At 37.8% G+C, this 7,733-nt stretch overlaps 1 long non-coding RNA gene across 1 annotated transcript in view; it reads left to right on the top strand.

Moving 5' to 3' along the window:
* The window catches only part of LOC306668070, an 84,114-nt gene extending 77,143 nt beyond the window's left edge, over window positions 1–6,971 (top strand). Inside the window, exon 3 of the long non-coding RNA XR_013765723.1 lies at window positions 6,717–6,971. This is a non-coding gene — a long non-coding RNA (uncharacterized lncRNA). The remainder of the gene's footprint in view (window positions 1–6,716) is intronic.
* Window positions 6,972–7,733: the final 762 nt, after the last annotated feature.

Raw genomic sequence — 7,733 nt, forward strand, 5'->3', positions numbered from 1 at the left:
TATATATGGTGCTGAGGATCAAACCCAGGGCCTCACACATGCTAGGCCAGTGCTCTATCACTGAGCCACAACCCCAGCCCATAACTTTTAATAATGTTTCAAACTTAACAAGAAATTAATGTTTGTAGGTACATTTAAATAAAATAGGTAAATATGAATTATGTTTTATTTTTTAATTTGTTGCAAATAAGTTATCCTAAGTTTGTAAAGTCAGTTGTCTAGAGCAGTCCATTTACCTGTTAAAAGATCCAACCAAAGATATGAAAAGTTGTGCTCCATTTGTGTACAGTGAGTCAAAATGCATTCCACTGTCATGTACAGCTAATTAAAACAAAACAAAACAAAAAGATCCTACTAAATTGCAAACAGATTTGCTGAGATAACTTCTTAACTCCCACTTTAATGAATTCATTTAATTTTGAAAAAGCACTTACCTAAATTTCCATTAATGAATAACAGTGTTTTGATTAAGTACTATGTATTTATCTGTTTATCAACATTTTAGAAGTATGATTAACCAGAATCTAATAATCTAATACAGATTAATCTTTATTGTCTTGACTTCAGTATAATGATGGCCAGTAATATCAGGAACTATCAAACTATAAATATAAATACACAAATACACAATCACTCAGTGGCATTTTTTTTTATTATTATTATTGGTACTACATTGGCCTATACCCAATATAAGTGAATCACAGCAGCCGAGAAGGGATCAAGGGTACAAAAACTGAAGCAGTGAGCCAAAATTTCCTTTAGGAAAACCAGAATAACATTAAGGTATTCTCAATTATATTCAGTAACAAAGAAAATGACATATGGGCAATACCATCTTGGAGACAGAGATCAAAATACAATCAAGAAAGCAGGACACATTACAAGGCCAACAGACAAGAGTGAACAAGCCTTTGAATTAAGCTCACAGTGACCATGGCACAGAACACTGAGCTTTTCGTCACAGCTTTTAAAACACAAAGATAACATATAGTGACTTTACAGAAATTCACGTTAACTGACTACTTCATATGAAATCCATTTGGCTTGTTTGTCTCTTCATGAGTAATGAAATTGCATCTAAATTTAGCTGTGCCATGAAATTGAACCACACATATTAAATAATAACTGGCATCTATTGGCATTTTAGGAAAAAGCTTGTTAATGTACTCAATCTCTATTAGATGCAATATGACAGTTTATTCTACCTATTTTTAAAAGATCAGCTGTTTATGCAAATCAAGATGAGTTCAAGTATATATTAGTTTCAATAAGGAAATTTCCATTTACCAATGATTCCTTAACACAAATTCAAGTATGTTTAAAAGGTTTATGACACTAAGAAACATCAGAAGTGGCCTTAACTAGCAATAGGACATAATGAGGATGTTAATTTAAAGAAAAAAAAAAAAATCCCTGTCCTAACAGCTGATACCTGCTGTGCTCAGACTCTCCACACTGTTGCTTCTCACTTAAACATAGGAATGACTGATGTCAGTAAAAATAGTTCTTGCTGTTAGATGGCAGTGGATAAACTTCACAGTTACCAGCCAAATATCAAGTATTTGCAAGCTCTCATTTCTGTTGCTGATTATCCAGTGTAGTTTTATAGCCCTGAAATAAGAGTAAAGTTGGAAGCTCATTGGACATGATTTAAAACAAAATTCTCAAGGTTGGTTAGAGGTAGGAACCAATCATTCTAAAAGTCAAGTTGGCTCAACATAGAGTTGCAGGCAAGATAACCCAGAAAAGGCAAAGCTGATATGGAAGTATGTTTGTGTATTTTTAATAGAATTAAAAGAGGAAATGAAATAGCTTTACAACATTAAATGAAACAAGGTTAGTGGACTTAAAAAATAATTATAAATTTTTAATTTGTACGTTTTGTGCAGGAACAATTAAATATAGACAACTTAACCCAATCTAAATTGATTCATAATCTGTTTAAAAGGATTCTTATAGCAACTAAATTGCAGAAGGATTCTTGTTCTATGTCTACATAGTGTTTAAAAAATATGTATGGAAAAATTATATACATAATATTTACCACGCAAAATTGTAACATATTATTGATGTATAATATATATAAATTATATTTATAAATTATATAAAATGTATATACATCTATGTATGCAAATACATGAAGCCAAGTACCTGAGCTTTTACTCAACATAACAACAAATAATTCAGTTGATTTACTTTTCAGTTGACCCGTGTAGGGAACTAATCAAAGGAATAAATGGGTGTTATAATTGTAATAACAGTATCCAGCATCCAAAATTTGTTGATGACTTGCTCATAGTAGTTTCTCTGAATTGCTATTCAGTGTAATTTTTTTTGTAAAGTGAGCATAATTTAGAAATCCCAGTTTGGGTTTTTAATTTGTTTTTAGAAGACTTTGCTAGCAAGAGCAGGCCATAGGTGACTCTGAGCCTCAGGTATAGTTTTGACCTTTTCCCTCTTACATGTCTGACACGTTATTCCCCTTTCTAGTATAGCTTGTTTCTCAGAATATTCTTCCTTCTTAGTGTTAACAGATTAATACAGAATTGAAAGAACAAGTAAGTAAAGCATTGTGAAGGGAAAAATTTCCTGACAAGCAGAAATCTAATTAAATTCTGGTAATTAACAAAAGCATGTTCCTTGGTTTCCATTTCTTCATGTGTAAAGTTGAGGTTAAATATCATACTCTCTGAGGTTCTTCTAGTTCTGTAAACTATTATTTCAGTGAATGAGAAAGGATAAAATAAGTTAGCAAATATTATTGAAGCAATACTTACTACATCAAAATGGCCATACTTTTTCACAGAAACTAATGTGTCAATTTCAAAATAGCATAACTCCATTTCTATCCCTATTTAAAGAAAAATGTAGAATGTAAACTGCAAAGTTTGCTAGAATCCATGTAGAACTTTTGAAATCCTGTGGTACTAGACACTCCTATGCCTGTGTCTCATCTTACCAAGTGTTTACAAACCACAGCTCTTTTTCTAGTGGAAATAGCACAGTGTTTATCAATTATCACAGCAAAAATTTCAAATAATGGAAGAAGTATAGAGATTAAATATTAAAAGATGGACATAGATCACTGAGGTACATATATGACTCACATACTGCCAAGTGTGGGAAATTTTGTCATACTTGCTATTAAGTTGTCCTGCCACAGTCTCATGATTGCTGATGGAAGATGGGAGAGTTCTGAGTTAAAAACAAAGGACCCTTCTTCATTGCAGCAGTTGGTTACAGAATATCAGCCTAGAGGTCTAAGCCCCAAACCTCACAAGCAAATTTGAAGAGGGACAGATGTTACCCTTATATGCAGTGGGTACCATTATTTAAGAGGAATCCTAAGCTTAGGGAACAGACCCTACATAATGGACCATAAGTCTGATTGAACTTTGCCCTATAAAGTAACATTATATTTATTTATGCACAACAATAAAAAATATTTTTGCTTCAAAGGGAGATACTATTTCCACCTTCGAAGACTGTTGTTCCCTATACAAACATCCTTGGCAAGATTGTCTAGTACAAACTATCAGCTCCTCTGTAAGCAAAATGTACAGAATCTAGAGCCCAATGGTGAATTACTCCCAACAATATGTTAAATCGAGCTGTTTAAGGATGGCTAATCATCAAGGCTGCATTAGAGTGAAAATGTGTTTAAAACTATATTGAACCATTTATGTTTTAGATATTTGTCATAATTAAAATTTGGAACAGTAGTGATAAAAATAAGGAAGACAAGAGTATCGTTTAACTCGACTATTTGTGTAGAGTTGACTATTACCTCATCAGCAACCTCTGTTTTACCAAAACCAATGGTCAATCCTATTCTCTCCTTCTACCTCTCAGCAGCCTGACAGTGTCAATTTCTTCCTAGCACATTTCTTTCCCTTGATCTCAAGACTCTACAATGCCTTGGGTTTTCCTCTCAACTTATGGGTAGCTCCTCTCCAGAGCTCCTTGGCTAAACTTTACTCATATGAATAAATTGTGAAGTTTAGGATGTCCTTAGAATTTTTAGCTCCCTTCTCCATCTGTCTTTTTTTTTTTTTCTAGATGATCTCATTCCATCCTACAAATTAAAGTCAAATCCATATTATAATAGCCCAAATTGTATCTGTGGATAAGAGATACAATTTCCAGATTTCCAGATCCCCTAGCTCCTATATCTAATTCTCAGTTCATATTTGTAGTAGGAGTGTAATCAGAATGTCAAATTCAACATGTCTGATAAAGAGCCCTTGATTTTCCCCAGTCCAGCAAGATCTGTTTCTCCTCAAGATTTCATTTCAGTTAATGGCACTAATAATAATCCAGTTGCTGTGGCTCCAAACTCAGAAATTAGGTTTGACTTTTCTTTACACATCCCTGACACACAACTAACTTATGGGTCATGTCAGCATTGCCCTAACATGTATCCACCAGCTCCTCTTCCTCTTTAACAAACTGCTTTGGTCCTGGCTCTTATCATCCCTTGCCTGCCCCACTATATTTGACTTTTTAAATGCTTTTATTTTTGCCTCTCTCTGCTTCATTCTTATGTGGCAACCAGAGTGACCATATTAAACTGGCATAAAATTTTCCAAGTGTATACATCTCCCACCAACTTCCAATTTTCAATAGAATAAGATCCTGGTTCTTATGGTAGCCTTTAAGACCCTGTAGATTTAGTCAGTGCTACTCCTGGGCCTTCTTTTTATGCCACTCTTGCAGATATTCCCTGAACTTCATCCATACTTTTTTCTTATTTCCTCAAGCACATCAAACTTTTTCCCATCTTGGATCCATTTTACTTGTTCTTCACTGGAATTTCTTTTCCCAGATTTCTGCAGGGTTGCATCTTTCTCATCAGTTAGTTTAATTTTATCTCAGATTTTTTTGGGTTTCCCACTCTTTCCAAATCAGTCACTCACTATAGCACTTTTAGTTGCATATTCTGCAACCATTCTTCTTTGAATATAGAACCTTGACATTATTCACATTTCCTTACTACCCAGAATGTTATTTTCTGAAAATGATGACACCTGAGACTTCCTTCACCGTTTGAGTCCTGAGGCTATCCAGGTATACAGGACTAAAAAATGTTCTGAAAATGACAAAAAGAACTTCTATAAATGATGAGGTAAACTCTTACATTAATCATCTAGGACTTTCTAGTTCTAGTTCTAGTATGTAACTTCATGTAATGTGAGATAATAAATGTCCTTGTGGACAAAGATTTGGGGATTTCCTCCTATAACTTGAGACTAGAAACATCTCCACTGCCATGTTTGATATTTCATTGTCCTAATTTTTCTCAGCACTTTTCTCAAGAAGGACAAGACCTCAGCTGTCTTGTCATCACTGAACATACAGCACTCAGAGTGTGGCACAGGCCTAGCGGACACTCAGTAGATGTTAATTAATTAATAAATGAGTGAAACCATGTCTGAAGGAACTTATAGTATTCTCAATATGTCTTAAAACTAATTTATTATATCTTATAATTTTATAGGTCAGGAATTCAGTCAAGGCATAGCTGAGAGATTCTTCTCCATGTTGTATTGATGGAGGTCTCTTAGTACCTTTCAACTGCCAGACTGGGTTAAAAGGTGGTGTCACTCACAGATTTGAGTTTGGGTAAGGATGAAACGCTGAGTTTAGCTGGCCTATCTACCAAAATGCTTACATGTGGCCTTTCCAGCATTTTGGTCTCACAATAGTTGGATTTCTTAGATGACAGCTAAGGAGTCCTAAAAAGTAAATGTAAGGGGGCTAGGGCATAGATTCCAAGCTTCTTTAAGTCTACTCTTGAACATCCCATTCTGCTGGTCAGGACGCTCAGTCAGTAAATCAGCATGAGCTTATGGTACCTTAAAAGGAACTTCTAAAAACATCACACATCTTCACACATGCAATAAGCACAATAATCCTTTGAAATACATTAGTGTGCTTTTCTCTTTCCTCTTTCTGTGGTAGGTAATCTTTCCTCTAATCAGTTGTTTACTTTGTAGAAAATTTAGGCTATTACAGAAAGAAGTAACTCTTCAGCTTTCAAGAACAAAAGTAGAGAGGTTTTCAAGGTGGCAGACTAGAGGGTGGCTGCATTTCAGATTGCTCCAGGACTCAGAATTCAAAAGAGGAGATATTGAGAGACTTGGGACCAACTCAAAGCCGCCAGGTGAGTCTCTCCCATTGGGGAGGCATCCCGGATGGGGCAGTAGCCCCGGAACACAGGGAACTTTGTGAAGTAGAGCTGCCCAGCCAGACACCCCACCCCCCGCTGGAGCAGTGAACTCGGACAACTGGGAGCATCATAGAGGAGGCCACTCAGCACAGCGCTTGGACTCAGAGCCACCACTGGGGCTCCAGGCGGCTGCCCAGAGGAGGAGGTGCGTGGGGAGCTGTGTGGACTCAGAGCAACCACTCCTGAACACGGGGCCGAGGGGCCTGCCCGGAGGAGGAGGAGGAGCGTGGCGGGTCACTTGGATTCGGAGTGACTGCCCAGGGCTATGGGTGGTTGGCGAGAGGAGGAGATGTGCAGTGAGTTGCTTGGACTCCTAGCAACCACACCAGAACACCTGGTGGCTGCCTGGAGGAAGAGGCATGAGACAGGTCGCTGGGACTCCGAGCAACTGTATGGGCTCCAGGTGGCTGCTCAGAGGAGGGGCCGCATAGCCAGGTAATTAGGTGCACAGCAGGGTTCCAGGACCTAGGAGGCTTCTTGATGGAAGAGCCACACAGAGATAAGCTGAGAGGTGGAGCGAAGGTTCCAGGACTTCGGGCAACTTCTCTGAGGAGAGGCAGCCTAAGGAGACTCATCTGAGAAGGGTGAGACTCCCAGGCCCAGGAGGTAGGTCCAGGCCCCTGGGAACCTTGTAGAGGAAGGCAGCCCAGCCCAGGTGGTAGTTGTGGATTGAGGGGAACTTCTAGGAGGGGGACTGACCAGCGAGACCTCCCCACCAGGTGAGTCTTCCCTACTAGGTGAGGTTTTCCCACAAGGATGGTAAATCCAGAGACACAGGCTCAAACAGGCCTTGCCTCAGCCCACAGCCTAGTTCCCCTTTGGATGACCATTGGTCAACAAGTGGAGGCAACTCTGCCACTAGCAGGGAATATACCCCTCCTGAAGGCCACCACCCCTAGAAAACCAGCTTCCTTGTGGAGCACCATATTATCAAATTCCTCCAAGAGTTCAGGCTACTGAAGGTTAAGAGGGGATATACTAGAAATCTTCAGGGACATTATAAGTCAATAGAGGAAATCTAAATATCTTAGCAGTCCACTGATACCTGAACAATATGAGAAAACAAGGGAAGAAAATGCCCCAAACAAATCTAGATGTTACATCACTAAAATCCAATGACAGCATGGCAGAAGAAATGACAGAAAGGGAGTTCAGAATGTACATAATTAAAATGATCAGGGAAGCAAACCACGAGATGAAAGAGCAAATGCAGGCATTGAATGATCGCACCAATCGACAGTTAAAAGAGCAAATACAGGAAGCAAAAGATCATTTCAATAAAGAGTTAGAGATATTGAAAAAAAAAAACAAACAGAAATCGTTGAAATGAATGAAACAATAAACCAAATTAAGAACTCCATAGAAAGCATAACCAATAGGATAGAACACCTGGAAGACAAAACCTCAGATATTGAAGACAAAATATTTAACCTTGAAAACAAAGTTGACCAAACAGAGAAGATGGTAAGAAATCATGAACAGAATCTCCAAGAACTATGGGATA

Source organism: Sciurus vulgaris (genome assembly GCF_902686455.1).
Source record: "Sciurus vulgaris genome assembly, chromosome: 8".
In the NCBI taxonomy this organism is placed as follows: Eukaryota; Metazoa; Chordata; class Mammalia; order Rodentia; family Sciuridae; genus Sciurus; species Sciurus vulgaris.